We start from the raw sequence: 6,277 nt of genomic DNA, 5'->3' as shown, positions 1-6,277 counted from the left end.
CTAGCACACCACTGTCATGCGCTGATGCTGACCATGACAGTATCTCCCCTACTGTGGTCTTGTAGCACTAGCACACCACTGTCATGCGCTGATGTTGACCATGACAGTATCTCTCCTACTGTGGTCTTGTAGCACTAGCACACCACTGTCATGCGCTGATGCTGACCATGACAGTATCTCCCCTACTGTGGTCTTGTAGTACTAGCACGCCACTGTCATGTGCTGATGCTGGCCATGACAGTATCTCCTTTACTGTGGTCTTGTAGCACTAGCAATGCCATGGTCATGTGCTGATGCTGACCATGACAGTATCTCTCCTACTGTGGTCTTGTAGCACTAGCACACCACTGTCATGCGCTGATGTTGACCATGACAGTATCTCTCCTACTGTGGTCTTGTAGCACTAGCACACCACTGTCATGTGCTGATGCTGACCATGACAGTATCTCCCCTACTGTGGTCTTGTAGCACTAGCACACCACTGTCATGAGCTGATGCTGGCCATGACAGTATCTCCTTTACTGTGGTCTTGTAGCACTAGCAATGCCATGGCCATGCGCTGATGCTGACCATGACAGTATCTCTCCTACTGTGGTCTTGTAGCACTAGCACACCACTGTCATGTGCTGATGCTGACCATGACAGTACCTCTCCTACTGTGGTCTTGTAGCACTAGCACACCACTGTCATGTGTTGATGCTGACATTGACAGTATCTCTCCTACTGTAGTCTTGTAGCACTAGCACACCACTGTCATGCACTGATGCTGACCATGACATTATCTCTCCTAATGTCGGCTTGCAGCACTAGCACACCACTGTCATGCACTGATGCTGACCATGACAGTATCTCTTCTACTGTGGTCTTGTAGCACTAGCATGCCACTGTCATGCGCTGATGCTGACCATGACAGTATCTCTCCTACTCTGGTCTTGTAGCACTAGCACACCACTGTCATGCGCTGATGTTGACCATGAAAGTATCTCTCCTACTGTGGGCTTGTAGCACTAGCACACCACTGTCATACCCTGATGTTGACCATGACAGTATCTCTCCTACTGTGGTTTTGTAGCACTAGCACACCACTGTCATGTGCTGATGCTGGCCACTACAGTATCTCTCCTATTGTGGTCTTGTAGCACTAGCCCACTACTGTCATGCGCTGATGTTGATCATGACAGTATCTCTCCTACTGTGGTTTTGTAGCACTAGCACACCACTGTCATGCACTGATGCTGACCATGACAGTATATCTCCTACAGGCATGTTTGGGATGCAGGCAGGAACACCAAGCACTCTTGTGTGTCAACGAGGGTGTCTATGAAGGCAGAACCCCACCTGTGGCCATCCTCTCCCATGAAGTGGCCAGGGCCTTCATGCTAGCAAGCAGTATCATACTGGTGGAATTTAGTGGACCTGATATGCTGATCTGTTGTGGCCACTTACAGCACTGATATGGGTTCATAGATGTTTAGTAGGCTAAGGACAAAAAGGGCGTTTTTAAGCCTAGCCATGCATCCCAAATCTCTGACAAGTTCTGGTACCTTTGATAAGTGTAAGCAGGGACTTGTGAGATGAAACATTTACAATCAGGGGCCTGGGGGATATACCATTTACAGGTTGTCTGTGTCTATTAGAGACATGGGTGCAAAGCCAGGGATGAATTTCCTGTTTCCATCTAATTGTCCAAGTTGCACTTGAATTGGGTTAGGGAGGAACTCTGCTTCACATTGATGGGGAGCCGGATTCAGAGACAGGGTAGTCTCTGAGACATATACCTGTCTCTCTAGCAGGTCTTATTTATATCACAGGCAAAGGTTAAGTCTTTAGAATGAGTAATTCTGTTGCTGCTTGTTTTGTGGGTATGCAGGAGGTCCATCAAAGTGGGGTCTGACAATGCCCTGTATGCCAGGCATAGATCTCCCCTCTGCAATAGGATCCTGCCATGCACAGTCTCACAGAGTTTTGTCAGTGCTAAAAATATGCTGTCTCTGTGGACACAGAGCTGTCAGTCACCCCATCAGTCTCTGCTAAGGTGAATGTGCTACTGACTCCTCTGCTTTGGTGCCTGTACAGGTAGATACCTGTGGTCTGTGCCTGTGCCACATATGAGTGCCATTAGCTATACCAGTCTCACATCTATGTAGCAGCAATTACATCAACAACTGAAATGCTTGCTACAGACTGCTATTACATGCAATGCCTCCAAAACAGTCCAGCTGGGATAGTGTAGGGATAGAGAATGGTGTGACATCTGCCTATGACCAGGCTAGACAGACAACCAACACCACTGTGTGCCCCACAGACACATCTAATGCTGGAATTGAGTTGCAGGTGTGCATATCTCACCTCCCTCCCTTCTTTGAACCACTGTAGAGTAGGTATGCAGTTCAATACATCTCTCTCCCTGTATCGCCAACCTACACTCCACTATTTAAACCCACAGTTAGGACAGCTGTTTAATCTTAGCCTCACCTCAGGATACGTACCCAAGGAGTGGCGCACGGCGACTGTGGTCCCACTTCATAAGGGCGGTGCCTCCACAGACCCTGGAAATTACCGCCCCATTAGCTTGACAAGCCTTATCTGCAAAGCCATGGAGAGGATCATAATGGAACTCATAAATAAAGACATAGGGAACTTGCAGACTTTGGATCCAACTCAGTTTGGCTTTGTCAAAGGCAGATCCTGCCTCTTAAACTTGGTTGACTTTTGAGACAGTCACCAAGGCCATTGATGAGGAAAGGCAGTCCATACAGCCTACCTCGACCTGGCAAAGGCCTTGACACAATACCCCACTCAGGTATCATCGAAAAACTCATCAGCTTGAATGTAAACCCATACATCACAAGATGGGTTGCAAACTGGCTAAGTGACAGAACCCACAGGGTCAGAGTTGCTGGAGCCATGTCAGACTCAAAGCCTGTCACAAGTGGTGTCCCACAGGGCTCAGTCCTGGGTCCACTCTTGTTCGGCATCTACTTTTCTGAAGTGCAAGCAAACACAGGAGGGTTATGGCTGACAAAGTTTGCAGATGACTGCAAACTGGGCGCCATAGTCGAAAACACATCTGACACAGATATCCTCCAGAAGGGCCTCACAGAAATGGATAACTGGTGCCAGAGCCATGGCCTGAAGTTAAACGCCAAAAATGCATAGTCATACCCTTTGGGAAAAACAAGGCTACCCCTAGCTACCATATAGGTGGCAATCCACTGAGCACAGAAAAGTCATCAGAGATCTGGGGACCCAGGTTGACAGTAGCCTTCGTTTGACACTCATGTTGCTAAAGTAGTTAGGAAAACCTTCTATATCACCCACCTGATCATGAAGGGATTCACATCGAGATCAAGGGAGGTCATCGTCCCCTGTACTCATCACTTATTAGACCTATGATTGAGTACAATGCCCGTTCGAATGTATCTGACCAGACACCTGCTGCAGCTTGAAAGGCCCCAAAAGTTCCTCACCAAAAGGATAAAGGGTCTCAAAAATATGTCTTATGCTGCCCGACTGAAAGAACTCCAGCTCTATTCAGTCTCATACCGCTTGCTCAGAGGTGACCTGTGCCTGACATATAAGGCCATGTCAAACCCAGATTTGATGAATATGCTTCACCTCAAAAATCTAGATCCCTCAGAACCACAAGGCGGGAGACTTAAACCTTGACACGGTTATAAATAGAACGTGCTGGAGGGACAGATTCATCACCCAGAGACTCCCTATGCTGTGGAACAAAATCCCGGTACATGTGAGGCAGAGCACCTCTCTGGTCTTGTTCAAGAGGAATCTTGACCAATGGATGGGAGATTGCAGATATACCCCAGGGATTACTTCAGCGTCACTGCTTGACAGAGGCACAGCAAAATGATAGGCATAGTTTTTATTCAAACTAAAGGGGTGGCGAAAGCCACATAACTATGGGCTAGGCTTATAAATGCCCTTGGGCAGATAGCCTAGTATGAACCTATGAACCTATGAACCTATGAACTATTCCTTACCCATCAGTCATTCATCTGCTGGTCTTGTAACTGATTGTTCTGTGTTCTGTCTACCCATATTCTCCATTGTAACACCCCTTTATTGTCTAACCCTGTCTGCAGGTTGCTGTTGAGCAACCCCCCCCCCAAAAGGTAAATATATGCTTTCACCATCTTTACTTGCCCCTGGCCTGTGTGCCCTTAGTACAACTACTATAGAAGAACGTTTGTACTTTGTAAATCACTCTAATACACTGCTCCTGAAAATCCACTTCCTATACTGTTGAACATTTGTTAGTTTGATAAGCAATGTAATGTTGATGGTTGTTTATATTATGCTAATAAGGAGCTCAGAGAGCAGTAATTACAATAATTAAGTAATTTATGTTATTTTATTTGTATTTCTATATTGTTAAAATTACCAATTTCAGACCTAGCCTGGGTTGTACAGAAATTACTAATAATCAGGTTACATGATATAAAAGACACAAAAACATACTGTAACATGCTAAAGTACTTATTTCTAAATTGCACTTCTAGCAAAGTGCATGAATAGCCTTAGAGTACACAACAGGGCCTGTGCCAGCTCTATGACATTCACATGGGCATGACTAGCCTTAGAGTACACAGCAGGGCTGTGCCAGCTCTATGACATTCACATGGGCATGATTAGCCTTTGAGTACACAGCAGGGCTGTGCCAGCTCTATGACATTCACATGGGTATGACTAGCCTTAGAGTACACAGCAGGGCCTGTGCCAGCTCTATGACATTCACATGGGCATGACTAGCCTTAGAGTACACAGCAGGGCCTGTGCCAGCTCTATGACATTCACATGGGTATGATTAGCCTTAGAGTACACAGCAGGGCCTGTGCCAGCTCTATGACATTCACATGGGCATGATTAGCCTTTGAGTACACAGCAGGGCTGTGCCAGCTCTATGACATTCACATGGGTATGATTAGCCTTAGAGTACACAGCAGGGCTGTGCCAGCTCTATGACATTCACATGGGCATGATTAGCCTTTGAGTACACAGCAGGGCCTGTGCCAGCTCTATGACATTCACATGGGCATGATTAGCCTTAAAGTACACAGCAGGGCTGTGCCAGCTCTATGACATTCACATGGGCATGATTAGCCTTAGAGTACACAGCAGGGCCTGTGCCAGCTCTATGACATTCACATGGGCATGACTAGCCTTTGAGTACACAGCAGGGCCTGTGCCAGCTCTATGACATTCACATGGGCATGACTATCCTTAGAGTACACAGCAGGGCCTGTGCCAGCTCTATGACATTTACATGGGCATGACTAACCTTAGAGTACACCACAGGGCCTGTGCCAGCTCTATGACATTCACATGGGCATGACTAGCCTTAGAGAACACAACAGGGCCTGTGCCAGCTCTATGACATTCACATGGGCATGATTAGCCTTAGAGTACACAGCAGGGCCTGTGCCAGCTCTATGACATTCACATGGGCATGACTAGCCTTAGAGAACACAGCAGGGCTGTGCCAGCTCTATGACATTCACATGGGCATGACTAGCCTTTGAGTACACAGCAGGGCCTGTGCCAGCTCTATGACATTCACATGGGCATGACTATCCTTAGAGTACACAGCAGGGCCTGTGCCAGCTCTATGACATTTACATGGGCATGACTAACCTTAGAGTACACCACAGGGCCTGTGCCAGCTCTATGACATTCACATGGGCATGACTAGCCTTAGAGAACACAACAGGGCCTGTGCCAGCTCTATGACATTCACATGGGCATGATTAGCCTTAGAGTACACAGCAGGGCCTGTGCCATCTCTATGACATTCACATGGGCATGACTAGCCTTAGAGTACACAGCAGGGCTGTGCCAGCTCTATGACATTCACATGGGTATGATTAGCCTTAGAGTACACAGCAGGGCCTGTGCCAGCTCTATGACATTCACATGGGCATGACTAGCCTTTGAGTACACAGCAGGGCCTGTGCCAGCTCTATGACATTCACATGGGCATGACTATCCTTAGAGTACACAGCAGGGCCTGTGCCAGCTCTATGACATTCACATGGGCATGACTATCCTTAGAGTACACAGCAGGGCCTGTGCCAGCTCTATGACATTTACATGGGCATGACTAACCTTAGAGTACACCACAGGGCCTGTGCCAGCTCTATGACATTCACATGGGCATGACTAGCCTTAGAGAACACAACAGGGCCTGTGCCAGCTCTATGACATTCACATGGACATGACTAGGCTTAGAGTACACAGCAGGGCCTTTGCCAGCTCTATG

This window comes from Protopterus annectens, chromosome 15.part0 (assembly GCF_019279795.1).
Source record: "Protopterus annectens isolate FY-2018-M chromosome 15.part0, PAN1.0, whole genome shotgun sequence".
In the NCBI taxonomy this organism is placed as follows: domain Eukaryota; kingdom Metazoa; phylum Chordata; order Ceratodontiformes; family Protopteridae; genus Protopterus; species Protopterus annectens.
This window is presented reverse-complemented; position numbering follows the sequence as displayed.